Genomic DNA, 25,109 nt, shown 5'->3' on the forward strand with positions numbered 1-25,109 from the left:
GAAATGGGCAACTTTTATCCAATGTATTCCTCTACCACAAGGGCCGCAAGCAGTTTTATTTGCTCAACATCAAGAAGCTGTCCGAAAAGATGTCGAGCGTGCTTTTGGAGTCCTGCAAGCTCACTTTGCCATTGTTAGAAATCCAGCGATGTTTTGGGATAAAGTCAAAATTGGCAAGATTATGAGAGCATGTATCATACTCCATAATATGATAGTAGAAAACGAACGAGATGGATACACTCAATATGATGTTTCAGAATTCCAGCAAGAAGAAGACAACGGAAGTTCACATGTCGATCTCACGTATTCTACAAATATCCCTACAAATATCGCAAACCAGATGGGTGTTCGGATAAGAATTCGGGATAGACAAATGCATCAACAACTGAAAGATGATTTGGTTCAACATATATGACATAAATTTGGACGTGATTAAGACAACAACTGAGCTCATATGCTTATTACAAATAATTCTTGGTTTTTTTTTATTTTTTTTTGTCAGCCAAATAATTCTTGTTTATTTTACTAATCTTTATTTTCATGTTTTAATTTTAAAATCTATGTTTAAAATGTTATCTTTTATGTAATAAAAAATTAATTTAATAAAAAAAATTAAATAATTTTTTAAGAAATCCTAAATAAGAGATTTGCAATCGATGGGAAAAAATCACAAAGTCCTTAAACATGTCTCTTACCAAAATTAACTCCTAAAATACTATTAAAAATAAATTAAGAGACCCATTAGAGTATATGGGATAAAGATGCTCTTACAATTGAGAGAGAGAGAGAGAGAGAGAGAGAGAGAGAGAGAGAGAGAGCTATCAAAGAAGTGTACTCACAGGATGCTAAGGCTTGTAATGTTTCCAATCTCTTTTGGGATTGGACCAGTTATTCGGTTTCCAAGTAAGGAACTGCATTTCATCATCCAACAAATCACTCTACAGATTTATGCACAGATTTAAAGTGTATATGGACAGAGACAAGCATATATACATACAGTTTTTTAAGTGGCAAGGCTCCCCATTCAGGAGGAATTGAACCATTGAGAAAGTTTCTAGACAGATCACTGCAAAGAGAAAGAAAAAAGTATCAGTTAAGTTCGTTAATGAAAGACACTAGTAGTGGCGTATATTTGCTATTCTTACATCTCCTGCAGTGAAGGAAGTCCTGCAAACTCTTTAGGAAGAGATCCATTAAGATTTTGTCCCTTGACAACTCTGTCCAAGATTTAAGAGGACAAAGAAAGAAGAGCTTTCAAATTACCGTTTGCAAAAATATAGGCCTATATATATTTCGGCCCACTACTATTCAGCACGGAAGTTAATATTTACTATCGGATTTGGGTCCATCTTTTAGATCTCTAATAATATATTTGGTTTCTTTCAAATTGGTTTTTCTGTTTCAGGTAATATGCCAATTTTCAAGATTTTTATTTAGTATTATTTTCTGTTATAGAAAATATGAACCATTCAAATATTTGAATAGAATTTGGTTTCTTTGGATTTTGTTTTCTGTTTCAGGTAATACTAGATTTTAATCCGCACATCCGTGCAAATATTTTTTTATTTTATAAATGTAAATATATAATTTCTATTTTAGTATTATATATTATATAACTCTATTATATTATTGTTTATATTTTTATTCGTTATTATTAATATATAGTAATTTGTTTAATATATTTTATTTTGTTATTAATTTATATTACTTACTAATATATTTTTGAATGAAGTACAGTAAAATAATAATATGAAATAATCAAATACATAACTTCATGCAAAATATATATTTTTTTAATTTATACAGTTTGCTATAATAAATTTTTAAAATTTATTTATTTATATTATAGAAAATATATATGTTTAAAATAATTTATATTTACATGTTATGTTTTAAAAAATGATATTAAACCATTTATGGAAATTCAAAAATCATTTATTTATGCTTGATATTAAAATGAGACCTCGTGCTTCGTAAAGGGACAAAGTCGAACATGTGGAATATCAAAAATCATTTATTTACGCTTGATATTAAACCTGATCGTTGATTTCTTTTTAAAATTTTGGTCAAATTTTGTTATTTATAACATGATGTATTTTTATATAAGATAATCTAATCTATTTACAATTTTGTTGATTTTTTTATGTATTTAAAATATACTTATATGTAGGAGATGATATAAAAAGATGTATTTTTTGCCAAATAAAAAGATGTATTTATAGTCATAGAAATTGTTTTATGAGCTTAAGAATTACAAATTTTATTCTTAGTAATTATAATGTAATTTATTTGTTATTAGTAATTTTTATTAAATGTGACCTATAAAATTTAAAAAGAAATCAGGAATTTTAATGTACTGCAAAATACAAATATATGTTTATATATAAAGTAGAGTTATTTTTCTCCTGGTGAAGCCACCTGAGCATCCCTAGATCACAAATTCGTGTTCTGCGGTGTCGACACTTCTCCAGGGTGCGTTCCATGTAAAAATTGTTTGGATGTCGGGTTTTTAATGGGCTTGGACGAAATTGTATGATTTGTATGTAATAGATAATTCTCTCTGGGCCGATCTCCATAGAAATAATGGGCCCGTCTCCACAACATCTTCACATTTTTAGGGTTCATCTGGTCATCGAAGGTCTGGTTCCGTATACCATCAATGGCGATGATTCTGAAATTGCGTCGTTGACTCTTTCTCAGTAATCTCAAAGTCGGTGGTGTCTGTGTTCATGTCGTTTCGGTCTCTATTCTTAACCTCGGAACCGGTACCAATCGAATTGATTGAACGCCATTAACAAAAGCGTAACTCTTCATGCCCACTACAACCACGATCTTGCATTCAATGATTCTTATCCTTCATCTAGGCGGTGATTATCTCCTATAAAAGGGTAAGCATTCAGCCGTATAGCATCATCCTCACAGTTCCTGATATATCAATGTATAAAGTTACTTCATCTATTCAGCTCAGATTCTGGGAACTAAAGTTGTTCCTTTCTTCAAACACATGATCAATCGTACTTTTAAACATATTACGGCTTAAAATCTACAATTTTTTTTTTCCTTTTTCAGTCTCAATATTTATTTCACCCATAGATTCAAATTCATTTGTTGATTAGGTTTTCCGGGCTTCTCCTCAAGCAATCAAAGCATTGTATCAAGTTAAGTCAACCTTAAATCTCATTGGAAAGTTGCGAGTTTTTCAGTTTAATATTCTACCTATTTGTCTCTTATACTTCTTCTGTGTAGACTGATCTTGAAACAGAAACTATTAGACATAGTAGAAAGCAAGCGCTGATGTCTCGACATGGCACTATATTTTTTTGTAACCTTCATTTATGTCAGTTTTAGTTTGTGAGGCAGTAATCAGAAGAGGGATCGTGAACAAGGTGTTGAAAACGAGTGTGGCTGCTTTGGTGGAGCTCAATATGCTCAAGAATCTCACAGGCACTTTGCTGTTGCAGGCTCTTTAGGTGGATTCAACGCTCACACCAGAAACATAGTTCTTGATGTATTCATAGCTATTTCCCAAGATCCAGCTCAAAATATGGAGAGCTCTCAATGCATCACTGATGGAAACCGTTAACGGGAAATATATCCGTATCTCTATCACTACACCAACTACTCAGGTAACTGATCAAATCTCTCTATTAAGTTCTTCAATTTGATTTAACATATTTATTTATCATGGTTTACATTTTCAGGCTGGGACAGTGGGAGGAGGAACGCAGCTTCCGTCTCAGTCGGTGTAGTCAAACCTGCTAGCATTAAAGGAGCTACAACAATTTGATATTAATCTTGCCTTTTCAGAAAGATAGCGTTTCAACAATGTGGGAAACACAGAGCGTCAAAGTCTGTACCATTGCCTTTTCAAGTTGGAGGAAGCAAGAGCATGTAAATTTATACATTCCAAAACCAAAAAAAGCAGCTTAATTTGGATTATATATGTATATCCTATGAAATTCTATTCATCGTAGCACACATATTTATTCTTGACTTTAAATTTCTGATTGTGGCATTAACCGATGTGTGCAGAAAAATGTATAAAGGTTAATGGTTTCAACAGATTATTAATCAAATTTATTGACAGTAATAAAAAAATCTATAACAAAAAAACTGCTAATAGCTTTTCAAAAATCTGTGTACGTCACGAAGAATAATTATAAGTTTATAATATAATTTTTATCCTGATATTCAAAAATCGACTCTAAAGTTCAAATCCATTTCAAAAGTAATATTCAAATAAAACTGCACCTTGATACCCTATAATCATATGCTAAAATATTTTTATACATTTTATAATATTAATTCATATATGATAGTATTTTAACATTTTCTACTTATATGTATTAAAATAATATTTATTATGCCTATAGTTGTTATGCCTATAGCATATTACAACTTGTTTTTTTTTAACAACAGCATATTACAACTAAAATGGAATAAGTCACATAATCGTTTAAAACATTTTTAAAAATTAATTTAGAAAATATATTAAAATATAATTAAATAAATAATTATAAAAAATAAATGAAAATTGTATTTATAGAAACCATATGCAAATAAATGTAGTAACTTCATGAATTTCAAAAAGAGTTTCAATACAACTAATTTAATACTGATATGAAAATAAAATGTTTGTAATTATAAATTTTAAATTGAAACGTAAGAAAAACTATAAGATATAAGAGTATTAATGAAAGTATAAAATATAAAATAAACCAATCAAAATATCTATATTACCAAAATAAAGAAGAAAATATTTCTATTGAAATCATCTGAACCATCAAAGTATAAATTTACTTAATTGCAAAAAATAGTGAAAAATCATAATAAAACCCCATAAAATAAAGTAACCACGAAAATAACTATTCAAACTACATCTATAACCAAACCTTCTCAAATGAGAAAAACTATTAAACCAATTATACATACTTAACCAATGTGTTTTTCTTTGATTTTTATTTTAATTGTAACATAAAGAGTTTAAAATATCTGAACACCGTTCAGTTCAGATGAATGACTGTAAAACTCAGTTTATGAGATTAAGTAAGAAAAACTTTACTTAATCTAATACAATTAAGAATTATTATTAGGAAAAAAATAAATAATTTTGACTTTGAAACAAAACCGCAACAAGACTAAAACATCTTCACATATTAGCAAACAACAACTGTGGTAAATGTAAATATCTTTATGCCATAATTTTGTTATGCACATGAGAACATGATGAATGCATGAAATTTACGGATCATCATGAATAGAAAACCAACATGTCTCGGGATGGAAAATGCTGAGATAGATCAAACGTTCCTTATGCGACGTCTCTATATTAAAAGAAAAATGTTATGGAACTACTATGATCTTTACAATACCACCACTTCTCAATAATCTAGAAAATTGATATAGTGATTGTTATTATTATAACATACAAAAAATATCTACAACCCAATCATTCTGAACCTAAATATTACAAATCACAAATAACGCACCAGATACGAAATCAAATTTTTATAAAAAGAAACAACACGAAAACCATTTGAAGCCCACACAACATAACAATACCACGACTCTTTAGAAAAAAAACAACTATTGCAAACAAGCAAAATATATACCATCACATATAATCTCTCCTCACATAAAACTTTTTAAAATACAAAAATCATTATCATATACATCTTTTGCAAATGTAAACCAAAAACAGCGTCCATAAAATCATACAAAAAATAATAACCTAAATCACAAATAAGTTATATCTCGTCCGTAGGACGGGCCGACCCTAGTATATATATATATAAAGTATTGTTTATTTCTCTTCTGTGATGTCACATCGTTAAGTCGTGCAAGGAGAAATCAACATGTGCCCCTCTTTCTAAAACGTCGCGTTTCATTAAATCTTGCGCTAACATTTGTGGGCTTCGTACCTGACCTAACGCTTATCGTCTTCCTCGGTCACAACGAGTCTAGGGTTCATACTCCTCTTCCATCGCCGACATCAACAATGGAGTCTCGAGAAATTGTGCCAGGAATGTAAACGCTGTGGGGAGCTTGCGGGTTTATACATGTGTTCGTCGGTGCTCTAACACCGGCTTCTAAGGTTCTGGAGTCCCGTCATGTGAGAAAGTCAATGTCTTGTGGGGTTACCAAGCTGTCCGTCGGCGAGACACCTAGGATGAGGTTATAAAAGTAATCCTCTTCTTCTTTATAATTTTAACACCATCCTAAATTAATCACTGTTAGTATCATCTTTATATCTCAACACCAGTAGTAGATAACTTCCAGAAGAACAATATATATCACGAAGTGGCGTATGCTGTAAGGATTGTGTAACACCCGTCTCATCAACACTCTGAGACCGGCGTGCTACTAATCAACAACTTATATCTTAAATCCGTAAAAAGATCTGAAAATCGACTTTCATATAAATAACGAAATAAATCCATAAATCTCGTAGTCGAAATAACTGAATAATCGCCGAAATAATAGATATGAATCCGAGAAATAAAATAAAGAAAAATGCCTAAAATCACCAGTTGTCCGATCAATCTCCTACTCGTCAGTCTCACCTGCAAGGGGGCACACGAGGGGTGAGTAACAGGGGAGTTACCCAGTGAGGTATGGAATACTAAACCCAAAGTCCATGGACCCGGACAGAGCACTCCGAATAAATATAATTTAACCCTAACACGTTGCAAAAACGGTACCTAAAGTACCCAAAGATCACACAACAGTCCTAGCGAGGTGCACACTCGCTGCCCACTAACAGGCCAAACACTACCGAAAAGGTGCTCGGTTCATACACACACCGAACAAGTGCTCGGTAACACACGCCCGTAGACGATTTATCGACCTCCTGGGTTACGCGTCAACCGGTCGACTATAGCTGACCGTAGCCTCTAAACAATTCGGCATACAGAAGTCCGTCTCTGTATCCATCTCAGACAATCATATAACTCCTAATAAAACAACTATTTTTATTTACCAATTTTAAATGAGACAATCATTGTTGAATCCTCTAACACCCTACTTCCGGTTTAAGCAAAGAACCTAAAAACTAAACAAGCAATAATAGACTCGATTTCACACAGACGGAAACACATTAGAAATAAATTATACTTATTCGAGGCCCTAAGCCGTGTAAGAGAAATTCGAGAAAAGACCCTCACCTTAGCCATATGGAAAAGGATCACGAAATGCCCGGGAGGGAGTGGATTTGGCTCGACTAACAACACACTAAAAGGTGTCTTCCTATTATTAATGGTGTTGAATGCACGTGTTCCAGTGATATCTTCATACGCCATCCTTCTAAGTGATGCACGAGCATCTCCAATTGTCTAGGTTGGCACAAGATTAAACTACACACATGCAAGGACACGTTATAGGTTTGTGGTATATACGTTGCTTGTGGCACAAGTAACAAAGGAGGCAACACTTAGCTAGATAACGGTTGATGACGGTGGCTGGTACGATCTCCGGCTATCACGACTCTCCGGTGACATGACTGCCTCCTCCCATGGCTTGTGGCTAACAACAGTGTGGATCTGATAGGTGCGGCGGTGGTGAGACGGTGGCGCCGTCTTTGTGCGCCTCCTCCTCACGTCATATATACATCTCTCGAGTTCGATGCGAGACGACAACACGTGAGACGTTTGACCAGTGATGACGAGGCTCTCTCTCTGGCATGGCGTGATGGCTCCAAGACAACGGGAAGAGCCGGTGGTGGCATCGCGGTGCATCAGATTTTACTCGTCTCGACGTCACGATCACGATGGTGGTCTTAGAATTACGAAATTCCAAATGGTTAGTGAGTTATGATCGATTGAATGAACGGCCGTTTTTAAAACCAAATCGGAAAGATGATTTCCGGTTACCTTCGTCTGGGATCGGCGGTGAACTGGTCAATCTCGGCTCTGGACGTGGTGGTGGCGGCGGTACGATCTCAGGTGTGAGTGACGGCTCAGTCTCTGTAGAGTTACAACGCTTAGGGTTTCTGAAGAATAAATAATGGGGGATAATGGTTTATATATGGGACTCACCAAGGGCTTCCTGCAACACTAACGGGCTCTGCCGGGCCGAAGTCACTGGGCTGGGAATTGGGTCGTTACAATTCTCCCCCACTAATAAGGAATTCGACCCCGAATTCGGCTCCTGACCCGATTGTCCAATGCCATCCTCAAAAAGCTTTGGATAGTCAATCCTCAACTGATTTTCGGTCTCCCAGGTCTCCTCCTGGATCCCGTCTCTGACTCTGACCAAACTAGTCATCATCCCCTGAACCGCTTTCATTTGCCTCTCCAAAATCTGTACTGGCTGACAAAGGGCAGACAAATTTTTACCAAGGTCACTTGGTGGCTGCTGCAGAATGAGCTCTGGCTCTCTTACAACTTTTCTCAACACTGACACATGGAACACATCATGGAAGTCTGACAACTCTGCTGATAATCCCAATCTGTAAGCAACTGCTCCTATCCGTTCCAAAATAGGATACGGCCCCATAAATCTTGGTTTAAGCTTCTTTAGCTTCCGAGTCTTAGATCATCCCTGAAATGTCCTCATTTTCAGGTATACGAGGTCGCCCACCTGAAACTCTAAATTCTGACGGCGCTTATCTGCATAACTCTTCTGTCGGTCATGAGCCTCCTTAAGCCGAGACTTGAGCATCTCCACCTGCTCCACTGTCTCCTGAACCATTGCAGGTTCTAAGTCTCGTCTCTCTCCTACTTCTGTCCAGCAAAGTGGTGTACGACAAGGCCTACCATAAATCGCCTCATATGGTGCCATTTCAATACTTGAATGATAGCTGTTGTTGTATGCAAACTCCGCTAGAGGTAGATACTTTCCCCAGTTTCCTTCCCAGTCCAAAACACAAGCCCTGAGCATATCCTCCAAAGTCTGAATAGTCCTCTCTGACTGTCCATCTGTCTGCGGGTGATAAGCTTTACTCATATGAACTTTTGTCCCAAGCGCCTTCTGAAAGGCCCTCCAAAAAGCAGATGTAAACTTTGTATCTCGATCCGATACAATGCTGACTGGAACTCCATGCAACCTCACAATCTCTCTAAGGTAAATCTGCGCCAACTGATCAGCTCCATCTTTTTTCTTAATTGCTATGAAATGTGCAGACTTGGTTAGTCTATCTACAATCACCCAAATAGCATTCTTCCTCATAGTCACCATGTCCCATTTCCACTCTGGCAACGGTAGGTTCTGCAATAATCCGCTAGGCACTTGATGTTCAGCCTTAACCATCTGACATGTCTGGCACTGCGATACAAATGTAGCAACATCTTTCTTCATACCAGTCCAATGGTAATAACGCTTCAAATCTCTGTACATCTTGGTATTCCCTTGATGGATACAAAAACGTGAGTTGTGTGCTTGCTGTAAAATTTCCTTCCGTAGCAGTTTATCATCTGGCACACAAACTCGGTTCCGGTACATGTACATCCCGCTCAAAGCTGTATGATATCCAATACTCTCGATCTCAATCTGTTTAGCCAAAGCCTCATCATCATCTTGAACTCTGCGTATCCTCCATAATAAACCTGCTTGTTCCAAAGCATCAAGACCAGCTGTCTCCCCATCTGAAGTGATTGCACACAATCTGAGACTAGCAATTGTTCCAGTCAGCTCCTGAACCTCCTTGGTTCCTGAAACATCACTCATGCGTCTACGCAAGGCGTCTGCCACATGGTTGGCCTTACCTGGATGATATGTAATATCCAAGTTGTAATCTGCTAACAACTCCATCCATCTACACTGTCTCAAATTCAGGTCCATTTGAGTAAAGATATACTTAAGACTCTGGTGATCTGTGAGGATCTGAACTTTCTCCCCATATAGATATGACCTCCATATTTTTAGCGAACAACTGCTGCTAACTCCAAATCTTGGGTGGGGTAGTTGACCTCGTGAGGCCTCAACTGACGTGATGCATAAGCGATAACATGACCATCCTGCATCAATACACAACCCAAACCAGTACCTGACGCATCTGTGTAAACCTCATATGGTATCCCTGGCCTCGGCAGTACCAAAACTGGCGTGTCTGTGAGTTGTCGCTTCAATTCTGTGAGACTCTTCGAGCACTCATCTGTCCACACAAACTTAACATCTTTGCCTGTCAACTGAGTCATCGGTTTGGCGATACTAGCAAATCCCTTGACGAATTTCCACACAAACTTAACATCCTTGCCTGTCAACTGAGTCATTGGTTTGGCGATACTAGCAAATCCCTTGACGAATTTCCTGTAATAACCAGCTAAACCCAGAAAACTACGGATCTCTGTAGCACTCTTAGGTGTCGGCCACTCTGTAATTGCGACAATCTTCTCTGGATCTACAGCAACTCCTGCCTCAGAAACCACATGACCCAAAAATCCAATCTTTCTCTGCCAGAAGCTACACTTACTCAGCTTAGCAAATAGTTGATGCTCTCTGAGCTTGTCCAACACAATCCGTAAATGCTCAGCATGCTCTTCCCAACTCCGAGAATAAATCAGAATATCGTCGATGAAGACGATCACGCACTTCTCCAACACAATCCGTAAATGCTCAGCATTCTCTTCCTTACTCCGAGAATAAATCAGAATATCGTCGATGAAGACGATCACGCACTTATCCAAGTACTCGCGAAAAACATCATTCATAAGTTTCATGAACGCTGCAGGTGCATTCGTCAACCCAAATGGCATCACCACAAACTCGTAATGTCCATAACGTGTGCGGAAAGCCGTCTTCCTCACATCTTCCTCTGCTATCGCAATCTGGTGATAACCTGATGCCAAGTCAATCTTAGAAAACCATAAGGCTCCTTGTAACTGATCCAACAACTCATCAATACGCGGAAGTGGATACTTATTCTTGATGGGCACCTTGTTCAAACCTCTGTATCAATACAAAGCCTGAAACTCCCATCTTTCTTCTTCACAAACAGTACTGGTGCTCCCCACGGTGAAGTACTGAGTCTGATGAAACCCTTACCCAATAGCTCCTCCAATTGTCTTTTTAGTTCAGCCATTTCTGCTGGCGCTAGTCGGTACGGGGCCCGTGAAACCAGTGCTGTCCCTGGTTCCAACTCAATAGTGAGAGCATCTCCTCTCGCTGGTGGTGTTCCCTTTAAGGCCTCAAATACATCCTCGAACTCCTCAACCACCGGAATGTCCTGCAACTCGTGATGTCCGAATTTCTTAACCATCGAAATAGTCGCCAGAAACCCCTCTGCTCCTCTCTCCAATAAATCCTCAGCATGTATCATGGAGACAATAGAAATTCCCCGGTGAGCTTGAACACACTGGAATGTGATCTTCCCCTCTTCTCTAGGGATATGAACCCTTGCCTTCGGGCAATCTAACACCACTCGATGCCGTGACAGCCAATCCATTCCAAGTATAACGTCGTAGTAATCTAGCTCAATCTCTGCTAGGTCTCCGGTGAAAACGAACCCTCCAAGTAAGATAGGAACATCTCGATGCACGCCAGTGGCTCCAATTCTCTCGGTGCCGGTTGTCCGAATCTGCTTGGTCTTTGGCTCAAAGACACCCTGAAAAGGCCAAGACTTGACTAGTCATGAACTCACGAAGCTGTGAGAAGCTCTCGTATCGAAAAGAGTGTGAGCTACCTCACCTCCAACAGAAACCGATCCTGCTCATAAATTTTTTTTAACTATACATAGTAATCAAACCACAATAGCACTCAAGATAAACGAGTGTGGCAAAGATACGTACCGGCTGTTGGCTCAGCTCCATTGGCCTCCCCTAGTGCATACACACGTGGAGCGACGGCTTGACGCTTTGCTGTAGGCCCATTAGTCGGGAGTTCCTGGAGAAATGGCCATGCTGGCCACAAGTGAAGCATGCTCCTGATGCAACCGCTGTAGCTGTCGGTGCTACCTGAGCTGATGGAGTCGCGACAAATCTCTGACTCCTACAGAATCTCTCGAGGTGACCAAATCGCCCGCACTTATTACACTTCAAACACTCTCCAAAATGATAGCGAAGACATCGAGTACACCTGGGTCTCTCGGGTTGATCCCCTGCCTTCTTGTGAGACTCTGCATTCTTCCCAGACTTAGGCTGAGCTTATTTGAGGAGTTTTTGTTCCTCTGCCAAACCTGCTTCCTGCTCAGCAGCTTTCTCCACCAAATCTCCCAACCTGTGGTAAGTGACGACACGACATCTGTTGCGAATCTCGACTCGCATCCCACCCAAAAACTTCCTAATCAGGTCTTCCTCAGAAATGCCATCTCCTGCAAACCTGCGAAGTCGATTGAACTGCACCTCATACTCCCTGATGGACATGTCACCCTGACTCACATGCTCGAAATCACTCTTCTTCCTATCCATAGCTTCTTTTGGAAAGTATTTCCTATCGAACTCACGGATGAAGTCAACAAAGGTAAGCGGGTCAGGCCCACGATGGCCCAATCGTACTCCCTCCCACCACACAAGTGCGTCTCCACGTAGGTACTGCATAGCCAACCTAAGTGAAACCTCTGGTGGACACTCAATAATCTCCAATTTCCGTTGCATACCAAGCTTCCAATCATATGCAACTGTAGCATCCACTGTTCCCCCAAAATGCTCCATATCCATGTTCCGCATCTGAGTCTTAAGTCTGTAAACCCTCTCATCATAAACACGGTAAACCGGTAAAGGTGGAGGTGGTGGTAGTGGTGGTTGCTGTAAACCCTGAGGAAGTTGTTGTTCTGGAACCCCCTGCACCGGAACCTGAGGTGGAATCTGCTGAGGTGGAATCTGCTGCGGTGGAATTTGCTGCGGTGGAATCTGCTGACGAGCAGCCAACTGACGAGCAACCTCTTGTGCTGCTACACGGGCAGCTTCTTGTGCAGCTACACGAGCAGCTTCCTGCGTAACCTGCTGAATAGCAGCCTGGGTAGCTGCCTGCTAAACCATCTGCATGAGCGCAGCCTGATCAAACTGTGGGGCTGCAGGCTGCACACCCTCTGCCTTAACACCCCTGCAGCACCCTGCTCATCCACAATGCCTGAACACCTGCTGTAGCACCCTGATCATCCACAACTTCACGAGCATCAGCTCTGACCCTGACGGTGCGAGTACGCTTAGTTCCTCTTTTTGGCAGCATCTGGAAAGAGAATGGACGAAACGATTAATTTTTCACATTTATTAAATAAGATTCTAAAAATATCAGTTATCGTTTTAAGTTTTCACTATTAAAGCTTCCAATATCATTCATGTTTTAAACTTCAAAGATTTTTCAAAATCTATTTAATACTTGTTGATAATAGACTACTCCATTTGTTTCATATAAGTGTCGTCTAAATTGTTTGCATACGAGCTAAAAATTAATACAAATTTTACCCCATTTAATATATATATTTGATTTTTTAATTAGATTAAAAATAAAGGTAAAGCTGGAATTTATATTTTATGTATACATTGAATATGTAAAACAACAAGTATAATGAAATAATTTTTTTAAAGTAAAACAACATTTAATATGAAACGAAAAGAGTATGTTTTATTAATTTCTTTTCTTTTTTTTTTTAGTTAATTCAAGATATTTCTCGTGTTTAGGTTATGACTTTTTGTTTCATGTATCTAATTAATTACAAGTTGACTCTAATTAATTAGTGATTTTTTCACATTGTCAATTAAGATTAGCAATAGTTATCTTCCGTTGAACATTAACTATGACCGTGTTTTTAATACATATAATCATGTATAAAATAATTATATAAATATACATATAACTAGTTTGATTTGCTTTACATGTATAATTAATTAACGAAGCGTTAATAATAGTTATATAAAATAATATGTGTACATGAGATAATATCTATATTTATATATATAAAGTATTGGTTGTTTTTCTCCTCTCATTCAGCCACATCATTAAGTCGTGCAAGGAGAAATTAACACGTGCCCCTCTTTCTAAAACGTCGCGTTTCATTTAATCTTGCGCTAACATTTGTGGGCTTCGTACCTGGGCTTTATGATTACACCGCGTTCGAGCCCAAAAGTGACCTAACGCTTATCGTCTTCCTCGGTCACAACGAGTCTAGGGTTCATACTCCTCTTCCGTCGCCGACATCAACAATGGAGTCTCGTGAAATTGTGCCAGGAATGTAAACGCTGTGGGGAGCTTGCGGGTTTATAAGAAGTGGCGTATGCTGTAAGGATTGATTCAGTAGGCGGCGTTGCTATACAATACATGTCTCCAGAAATGAGTTATTTAAGGTAGTGTAAGTGGGTGATCACATCTTGAAAATATTCTTTTGTTTTTTTATTCTAACTTTGAAACTTTTGTAGATACATATAGGATGAGATTGATATAAAGCTAAACTTGATCCCTCCATATCAAATAAATTTCATGTCTAGGCAGCTCTGCGGCAACGGTCTCGACTTTCCAAGCAGGTTGTTCTCTGTTTGTTTAGCTACAAAAAATTCTTATTCTCACTTGCTAAATAAATGAAGTTCTTTTGTGATGTTGTGGTTCTATTGTATTCGACTGATAAAAATTCAGAACAGAAAACAATAAAATGGCAAAGTTTGAATTCAATATCCTAAAATTTGAGCTTCTGATGAAACGTTCCTCACACATTCTTCATGAAGCGTCCCTCACACATTATTATCACAAAACAATGCAAAACAGTGATCACAATTATTGGGTCATTTCCTACCAATAAAAACGATGATATCCACTCACTGCTTTCCCGTTTTTAATTACATTTTATAGTTAAACTTATTCATTTATTTTAACTCAGATTTTTTTAAATTTCTTTTAAGTTTAAACACAAACATGCCAAGATGATTATTTTTCAAGTCAATTACACAACAAGATAATTTCTTTCAAGTCGACGACACCTCATTATTGCCGCTTGCAAATTTTAGTTTAATCCAATAAAGATCTCAATAAATAGTTTCAGGCAATGGATTAGATGGCTTAGGCCTTTCTCCGGTTGTTTACAAGCGAAGTGGATTCTTGCAAGATAAGGCAAAAAAATAGCTCATGTCTCAGCTGAGATCATCAATCCTGTGACAGAGGTTACTAAAATAACAGTCTCACATGCTAACAGTCTCACAAGAAACTGGTGGCGACAAACCAGGCGGATTATGATAGTCTATTCTGCAGATAAAACGTAAATTGTTCTGTTTCGGGATCAAGTCATGGAAGCAAGGCCTTGAAATAAGGACCGTTTAAGCCAAAAGTTGTCTTTCATGTTGCAAATAGTTTATAGAAATTTCTAAATATGCATTTAATAAGTTGGCCAATATTGACCTCCACAAATTATCTTATCAAAGACTATATATCTTACAGAGTGCGTCACATTAACTCCAATTGTTAATTTTTTTAAAAAACTCAAATAACAATGAAATTATGTTCTATGCCACTAAATATTTTTAAACATGTATAAGAAATTTAAAATATTTTTTTATTTTTTTTTCTTTTCATTTTAATAAAAGTTTTAATAAAATGTGTGTATAGTAAAATCAATTTTAGATTATTATGTTATTTAACTAACTTTAGAAAACAAATTGTAAATTGATTCATTTTTCCCATTATCTAAAACAATAGGTTTTAAAATGTATAAAAAGTACCAACACATTCAAAACAAATATATAAGAATGAAAAATAATTCATAATTTATGTATTGAATTTCAACTGTAGTGACAAGTATTTTTACTTTACTTACTTTTATAATAAAATATTTTATACAAATAGGTCTCGTGGATAAAAAAATTGATTTGCATTTATTAAGAGTGTTACTGAATTGTATTTTTAGAGTAAAAGTTTACTCTACTTTTAAATTTACTCTGGGTTGAGCCAAGAAACTACCAATCAAGTGGAACACTAATTTTTAATATTTATTCCAAGTACTGTTTAAAAAGCGAAAAAAAAAAACTTTAGATTTTACTTTGGGTTCCACGTGAGGTATATAGTTTACTCTCTGTTTTTTTTTTTTTTCTCTTTCCACCTGTTTTACATTTCTCTCAGTTCCACCTTTTTGTTTCCTCTCATTTATTCTCAAATTTACCGGTCACACTCTAAATAAACACGGTCCAATATCATAAAATATGATTTTATGACCTTTTCCCAAAAAAAACATCATAAAGAAATGATTTTTTTTAAAGGGTTCTTGATTTTTTTGGAACTCTTCCGACTATATAGTTTGTACTCATCATCATAATTAGACGGAGTGTATTTTATAGTTTTTGTATTTTTTATACTTATTGATTTTAGGGAAAATTATTTTTTTAGATAAAAAAATGACAACTATATCCTATTAGGCTAATCTCATATATTTTATGTCCTATTAGTCTAAATATTTTCAAATTAGCAATATTATCCTTAATTTCAATTAAAAATTCGAAATTACAATTAATAAAAAATGTTAAATATTAAAATATAATTTATAACTAAAATAATTTTTAAAAATATTAAAAATCTCCCCCCCCCCCAAAAAAAAAGAAATTGTCACAAATATCATTTTCCTAGTATCACTTTTCATGTTAACACTAACCACTTTTATCATCACTTTTAATGAAAGGTAAAAGACACATATACCCCTAGAGTTAATTAATCTAGACTTAGAGTTTAGAGTTGAAGGGTGGATTAGGATTTTTGAAATGTGGAATTTTGGATTCTAATAAATATATAAATAAATACTTAAAAAATATATAAAAAATTTGAAAAAAAAAACGAATTTTTTTATAAAAAATGTCGAATTTGAAAAAGTATAATTCGAAAACAAAAAAAAAAATCTTTTTTTATTTTTTTTATTTAAATAATGATTTATTATATATATAGAGAACAATGGTATAAAAGTATTTTGCCAGTTTTGCCAGTTCAGATCTGGATCGACCAGTTCAGATCAAACGGTTTTCAAATTGATGCTTTAATTTTTTTTAATTTAAAAATTGATTTTATAAATCATGATTTTCTTTTTTTTTTGAAAACAAAATCGATTTAATAAATATAAGGAAACTAATTATTTTCAAATATTATCTTCTCATATTTTTGGAACTGATTATCTTTATCCGTAGAATATGTATTCTACTATATGTATAACACATTAAACATGTTTGAAATCGATTTTTACTAGTTTTCGATTTATAGTAATATGTAGATTTTGATTTCTACATGTTTTAGATTTATAGTAATGTGTATATTCCAGATTCTACAGATTTTAGAACGATAGGTTAAGCGCGGAATGTGTTTTCCAAATATTTTTAGATTACTATTATTTACGTAGATCACGTATTCTAAACATATTAGATTCAATGAAAAAAGTGTATTACATTTTCTACTGTGTAGAATGTCAATTCTACTTTTTGTAGTACAAAATATGAAATTACGATTTAAACATTTTTAGAATTATAAAAAAAAATACCAATAAGTTAATATAGGTATTTCATTAGTAGTTACTATTTTTTTAATTTTTTTGTTTGTAAAACTATTTATTTGATTAATTTTTGAAAATACTAAAATGTATTAGAGGAAAAAATAGTACAAAAAAATAGCCTAATAAGACATAGTTATTATTTTTTGGCCTAAAAAACAATTTTTCCTTGATTTTATCAGTAGAGGCGAATATTAGAGTAGGTTAAGATTCCTTTTTCCAGCGAACATGTTGATTCATTTGTTTTTTTTTCTACTAGCGATAAATGATTTATTTTCTTTGTTTTATGTTTTTTAATGGATCCCAATATTATTATTAGAATATTTTTTAAAAGGCATAGAATTGTAGTTACGGTGTCAAACTATGGGCAATATCCTAAAATATATTTTTCTTTAATGGTATAGATGCTATATGTGTATATATGTATATATATATATATTTTTAAAGGGAATAAAGAGATAGAGTAACGCACATGCTGGTGACATGCCAAACGGAGGAGGAGCAGTCACAAGTAACATTGTTTGTGAAGTCCTTGCCGGCGTCAGGAGTTCTCCAACCTCCTACGGTTGAAGAGACGTCGCATGGATCCACACTGAAGTCCCAGTTATTTCGGTGTAACACCTTCGCTACGGCTCTTAAAACGTCCACTGCAAAATAGAAAACTAACATCATTATTATACATCTGACGAGCGACGAATACGTACACACACATTAATATATGTATACCTTCATCTTTGGCTAACTTTTGAGAGGAAGCGAAGCCGAAGAGGATGAGAGAGACGAGTACGTACATCATGAAGATAAGTCGAGTTAGCGACATTTTCTTTTTCTTTTTATTCAGACCTGTTATTAATTTGTTTGTGTGAGAGAAGAGAAGATGCGATGAGAGTAAAGTATAAGAAGAAGGGGCTTGTGTATGTGACGAGGAATTAATTGGTAAGACCGTGATTAATTAAGGGTTTTTAGGGTAGAATTATTAACGGAATATCGCAATACTAAAAGGAACGTATAAAGCTCCCACATTGCTCCTCAGATTAATTATAATCAACCAATCAGAATTCATTATTTTTGCCATGTCACACTCAAATTGGGCTGATTTTGTTGCTGATCCGTAAGCCACAGCATTGTTGGGCTATATTAGTTATTGATGCACCTGGTTTGTTATTAATTAGTATATATGATATTTAGGCCCAGTAGCCCAATGCACCCGAATCCTTAAAACGCGGATCTTTGATCATTTCGTCGACATCCTCTCTTCATCGTTTCATCTTTTTTTCTTTTTGAAAGATTCATCGTTTCATCTTTCTCAACGGTTCGTCGATCAATCGACACACTACTCCATAATTGATCAATGAATCCTCCAGAAATCCCATTTATGTCTTCCTTTCACCTTCCTTCCTCTCAATTTCTATAACATTCCTCCCAATGGATAGTAATCCACCAGAAAGTCTTCCGTAGCCACTGGCAATGCCGAATTTCTAGATCGAACGAACACACATGCCTTTCATATGTTCATGTCTGCCTTTCTTCAGGTTCCAACTCCCTTTTTCACAATATATAAACATATCCTCTGATTCTATGCTCCACCATCATACACGACAAATACATCACGGCGAGAGAGGCATGCTTATTGGGTTAGAACTACTTTCGTGGACAAGCAGGTATAGACCCGTAACTATGATGAGATTATTTGATTCCCTCAGACTCTATACGCTTACTATTGGTTCAGCTAATTCACCATAGTCATCACCCAATTCTTCAGTGATGTATCTGCAGGCTTGGTAGAAGCGGAGCTGCGTTACCAGTGAATCCATTTCGGTCAAACAACAGTCTCTGAAGCGGGTCGAATAATGGTATGTATATCCATTATGTTACTCTCCTCTCCTCATAGCTGAACCGTCTATTTCTGCAATGTTTGTTTCTTTCTTATTTTTGCTTTGTGGGTTATTCTTCCGATGATCTGAAATCTGAAAAGTTTCAAGATTTGCGATGAAATCTTCTCACTGACTTTATAAGTTTATTTGGTTGCATTTCAGTTCACTTACACTCAAACCTGGTAAAATAACTTCTTTCTCTTTAGTTGTAATTGATCAAAATTGTTTAGTTACAAACATCGGATGCTCAACTTTGTGTTCGAAACTGTAACTTTTCTGAAAATATTGTTATGTAAAAGTCAAAAGATTGCATTTTTATGTTCCTTGATAAGAATAGAAGCCTTAAAATGGCTATTGATCCCATAATGTTTAGTTAAGCTTTGTGACAGTGACTGTTCAATCGCTAACTTTTGTCACCATGTGTCTCTGTTGGTAACATCTGATGGAAATCCTCGGAAGATAGCTACAAGGTTACTTGATCCTTTTCTTGCTCACTTGAAGACAACACAAGATTAAGTTGCTAAAGGTGGCTACTCATTTGTTCTCAAGCTTGAGGATAGTGACGGTGCGAATTGGTTCACTATTAGTAAGTAAAAATTTGTAAAACACCGTCACTATTTTCTCACTTAATCTCTGCTTGGCAGGTTTTGACAACGGTTACATTCACTGATATCCTCCCGTAGACAAAAGCCATCGTCTCTTTCAAAGTCCCTGACAACAGTTCTGGCAAGGTTTAAAAAATAATAGTAATAACCCTTTTGTGTATGCATTTCAGTGGTTTTGAGATTGATACCATCAACTTATGAAATCTGTTAACAACTTGAGGTCCAGTACTTCCATGACCATGCAGCAGTCTCCGTACCGCAGCTTTGAAGAAGAACCCATTGATCGATGTAACAGCCACTCTAGATACACCAGTCATTTGGTGCTGACGCTGGATACGACACATCCTCCAAAACTTTCACCAAGTACAATGCTAGAAACGTTACAAAGTACACTGAATCATTATTCTCCACTCCTCACGCAATCCATCATTGAATGCATATACCATTACTTCATTTCTCTGAATCCTGGAGATTACCTCAACTATAAAAAGGTATGTTATATCCACCAAATTCATCGGTTCAATCTTCTCAACTATAAGGTCTTTCCTTTTTTTGTGTTATTGTTCCTCACACAAAGAGAGATCTTTTTTTTTTGTTCTTCGTTTCTTTTTTATCCGTTTCAGAGTTTGTAATTCAAAAACAAAATTAATTTGAAGCCGGCTACACCGCAGATTGATCGTCTGAGTTTTTATTCAAAGTCTCAGTTGTTTTTGAACTTTGTCATTTTTTTAACCAGCACTTTGTCTTCTTCATGTTTGTGTTTTATTGGTTCTTCGCTGATCTGTTTGCTTGGTTTGTTGTTCCTTTCAGTTTGTGAACTGTATCTTTCTCTATACCCTAATATTGAATGTTTCTATCTACATCAGGAACCAAAAGAGAATAACCTTCGTCAAAATACTTTGGCACTGTATTGTCTACATGAGATAACAATGGTGAGTTTCACATTAGCTTTTACTTTTGGAAATCTGTGAACCGTTTTGACAAGGTGAAGCATAACGTTTTCACATTAAAGTTTTTGATAACCTCCTCGAAGACCAAAAAAGAGATCAAGAACTGTTCAGAAACAAATGAATGTAATGTTATAGCACAAATAATGTTATAGCTTGCTTTGTTGCTTAACATTTTCATTCTTGGTTGCTGTCTCTTTTCCGGATTTAGCTAGCAGAGCAAGTAACACAGGCTCTTATGAATCCCCTGAAGCTGCGGAAACATGATCAGAGGTGTGATTCCTTGCTTCGGTTTTTTTCTTCGGTTTCTTCAATTTAGTGTCCACGCAACTCTTTGTTCTCTGGTTAATTTCTATACACATTGCCACCATTGATTCCAGATTATAATAATTCATTGTGTTTTGGAGTTCCTGCTGTAGATATATGTCTAAGCCATTCCTCATGTTTCAATGTTTGATATATTGTTATAACTGAAAGTCAACTGGTACAAATATTATTCTAGGTATTATATATTGATTCAATATTTTTGATCCAGTCACTAGAAAGACAAAAGTGAAACTGTGAAGAAAGGTAATAGTACTCTTTGATCAATATAGGAATTCCTTTCTTGGTTCGATGAGTGTGCTAATCTCACATGGATCCTCGACAATCTTTTACCAAAAATCCAAACTAAAAGTTGGTTGTTATAATACAAGTTTTGTTCGTACTTAAAGGGAAATGTTATGTTAACGAAATAGAAAAAGAAACTACAAGTCTTACAAACTTATTACTAACCAAGTATTTTACTATTATAGTTTCAAAAAGAAAAGTATTTTGCTATTTTCGATCAAATGACATTTTCTAAAAAATATGATATTATGAGTACTAATCACTGAACATTTAAACCTATACCGTTTCTAAGTTAGTTAAAATACATTTGATCCCCCTTCTAAATCAACACATATATTACTAAAATATTAATTTCATATATTTAGTTATTTACAATATATAAAGTATCAATAATATTTTGGAAGCAAAAATTTGATCAAATAAATATAAGGGGACATATTTTCAACCCATATATAAAAAAATCTCAACACGTTAAATAATAATAATGTAATCAGTGAGTAGTTAATCAAAAATTTAAGACGAAACATTTATAATTTTCTTATTTTAAGAGTGTGAACAATGGTAAAGTAAAAATATCTCTTTGTATGCTTGAGTATATGATATATATTATATTTGTTTAGTAATTTTCACGACACTATTAAAAAGAATCCATTTCATCATAAATAATATAGATTATTCAAAATTTCAATCAAAAATGAAAAAAAAACTAAAATTTGATATTATATCATATATGATATCAAAAGAAGTAGCAAGAAAAAAAATAAAAATAAATCAACAACAAAGAAATTATTCTATCAACAACAAAGAAATTACTCCATCTACAACTCATGAGATAATAATCAAAGAAATATAACTAATAACAACTTCTCAACATCATCCGGACTTATGTATTCATAACTTAGTTTTGGTATTTTAGAAAACTAAAAAATATATATTTTTGTTACATAAAAATGCAAGAAAAAATTATATGTAACATTCAACCAACAAAAAGAGTAATATGTTCACATGAAAGTTCTACAATATTCTTCATAAATTAAGGTTTATAAATAATTAACCCGGGCGTAGCCCGGGAAAGGACCTAGTAAATATAAGAACCAGTTCTTGATATTTTTAGTTAAAAATTAAGAGATATTTTTTATATTCCGTTAAAAATTCCACTCTAAAAACCCAATAACTTTATTAATCATGTTCTAAGACTCCAAGACTTTTACTCACGAAGAAGATAAGCAAGTCAACATTGTAATATAATAGGATAGATGATTTAAATTTGCAACTTGCACATAAGAATAAGCAAACCTGACCAGACTCAGAAAAACCAAGGGCCCAAAGCATTACAATAATTAATTTCCCCTTGCTCTGTAGACTGTAGAATATTATTTTAAAAGTTCTGGCAGACGTCTTAATCAGGAAGAAAAAACAACTATAAAAAAGTTTATTTCGTTTTATTTTCTTGACATTATGCGTCAGACTTATTATCCTGGATCTGGATTCGATATAAAATCCGCTCTAGATCTGCTTCAAAAATAAAATATCTGAAGTATCCGAGTCCAAATTCAGATAGTAAAATTTTATATCCGTCCAAACCGAATCCGAATCCAGATATCTTAATTTTTAGATCCGGATTCATACTTTTAAAACACATTAAATTTTTAAATTTCATTAATATTTATATTTGATATATTAATTTATACATAAATTAAATTTATAATATTATATTTTAATTTTTATAATATTATAGACATATATATATATATATATAAATCTTGAATACATATTTAATTTATGTATTATATTAAAAAATAGTATTAAAAAAACAATTAGTATTTTTTAAAAAATTTATTATTTTTACTGTCTGAATCCAGATATCCATAGGTAATAAAATATCAATTCGGATATCCAGAAACCACGAATCTGGATCCAGATATTAAATCTACGGATCCAGATTTGGATATCCTAAATTTTTTCGGATATCCGGATCCGTCAAAGGCCTAACAGACATATGTGAATATAACTAGGCCACGGTTGATTTTATTAAATGTATTTGTTGATGTAATACTATATGCATTTTGGAGTTTCATAAGAAAAATGATATCCAGTAAAAAAAATATTAAGTTGGACACAATATATCCCATCTATTAGCCTATAAAACTTTCTAACATGTATATCATAGTTACTATTTACCTGTTTCTATATTTTCTAAACATTTTTCATATCAAAAATAGATTTGTCGACTAATTCAAATTAATTTGGTATGAATCAAAAATTAGAAAATCATTAAAAAATTATATTTAACTAGTTTAACCTTGTAATCTTGAATTCTTATAGTTTTATTGGGAATATTATTATGTAATATTATTTTCTTCTGTTTCTAAATATTAATAGTTTGAAGAAATATTGCAATAGTATATATAAAACTGTGGTTATGATTATGTTTTGGTTGGCTATATTCAGTGATGGAGCTAAACGTTTTTAAAAAAAATATCAGAGTAGTTTATTTATTAAATTATCATATTATTATAAAAAAAGTAAAAAATTATAAAAAATATAATGGTTTTAAACATAAAACTCCTTGTTAAATGTCTTATAAAACTGATTAGAATTATATATACACTTAAAAAGAAGAAATTTAAAAAACAAGGACTGACAAAAAATAAGAAAGGACAGAAAATAATTTCTAGAAAAGTCATTTCAAGTTGCCAAAAAAAAAGTCATTTCAAAATATATTTAATAAACAATAAATTGTACGTTATGGTGTCTGATACACCGTGACCACCAGTATTGTTATGAGTCTGATTACCATTTAGGACACTTTTTTCTCTTTTTTAACATTTTAAGACATAATCCGTTGGAGGGACACTTTTTTCGAGTCTGAGAGCTGTTTTGGACAGAAATGCCCTTGCTCAGAAGAAACGGAAGATGCGCTTCTATTTGGGTAAGTATAAATTGTAACTTGTTTTTCTTATTTCTCTTAATGTTTCATTTACTTTTATTTTAAATTCTAAAATATATAAAACAAAAATAATTATCACATTAAATTATGTATAAAATTTTCTATCTTTTAACATCCATTTTCATATATATATACTAATATATATACAAAAAAAGTATGGACATGGATACCATAGTGTGGATAATATAGTTATAAATTAATTGTGGACATGGACACAAAACCATATTGATTCATACACTATTTCAGTTTCTGATTAAATAAATATATAATAACCATATAAAAACATGTTTCTTTTTTCTTATTATTTTGATATCCATATATATATATTTTATATTTTAATGTCTAACTAAATTGCTAAATTATAATTTATTTGACATATGTTTTATGGATGTGGACACAATATTTTTTTTTTACAAAATTCTATGTTTTGTTTTCTATTTTTTATTTAAAGATGTATATGACCAAAAAATTAGTATAACAAAGTGATATATATTTGTTATATAATGATATATACTTTTATTGTTTTATCTAATTTTCTATATATATTTTTTATATATAACTTATAAGAATGTATGGATATGGATGATAAAAGTGTGAACGTAAGATATGTGGACATGGATATAAATGTGTAAAAGAGAATATCTAGACATATTTGTATGACACACAAGTTGTATCCACATCAAAGTTTCTGAAAGAGATCATGTTAAATGATGTCCATTATCGATTATTTGTGAGCTAGTAGGT

At 34.2% G+C, this 25,109-nt stretch overlaps 2 long non-coding RNA genes and 1 pseudogene across 7 annotated transcripts; 2 read left to right on the forward strand and 1 right to left on the reverse strand.

Moving 5' to 3' along the window:
- The window catches only part of LOC106292998, a 29,482-nt pseudogene extending 11,177 nt beyond the window's left edge, over positions 1-18,305 (reverse strand).
- On the forward strand, positions 2,632-3,993 carry LOC106293000. Of its 4 annotated transcripts, none has more exons than XR_001260308.1 (4): positions 2,632-2,888; positions 3,117-3,158; positions 3,247-3,626; positions 3,702-3,993. It is a non-coding gene; the product is annotated as an uncharacterized LOC106293000 (long non-coding RNA). The 4 variants fall into 4 exon arrangements; XR_001260310.1 differs by having other exon boundaries at positions 3,349-3,626; XR_001260311.1 differs by having other exon boundaries at positions 3,361-3,626.
- Positions 18,306-18,647: 342 nt separating the features above from the next.
- Positions 18,648-21,297, forward strand: LOC106293796. 3 transcript variants are annotated; one of them, XR_001260638.1, is made up of 6 exons: positions 18,648-19,041; positions 19,143-19,233; positions 19,714-19,819; positions 19,899-20,350; positions 20,726-20,791; positions 21,018-21,297. It is a non-coding gene; the product is annotated as an uncharacterized LOC106293796 (long non-coding RNA). The 3 variants fall into 3 exon arrangements; XR_001260637.1 differs by having other exon boundaries at positions 19,143-19,819; XR_001260639.1 differs by having other exon boundaries at positions 19,157-19,819.
- The last annotated feature ends 3,812 nt before the right edge of the window (positions 21,298-25,109 follow it).

The sequence above is a fragment of the Brassica oleracea genome, chromosome C5 (assembly GCF_000695525.1).
Source record: "Brassica oleracea var. oleracea cultivar TO1000 chromosome C5, BOL, whole genome shotgun sequence".
Taxonomy (NCBI): Eukaryota; Viridiplantae; Streptophyta; class Magnoliopsida; order Brassicales; family Brassicaceae; genus Brassica; species Brassica oleracea.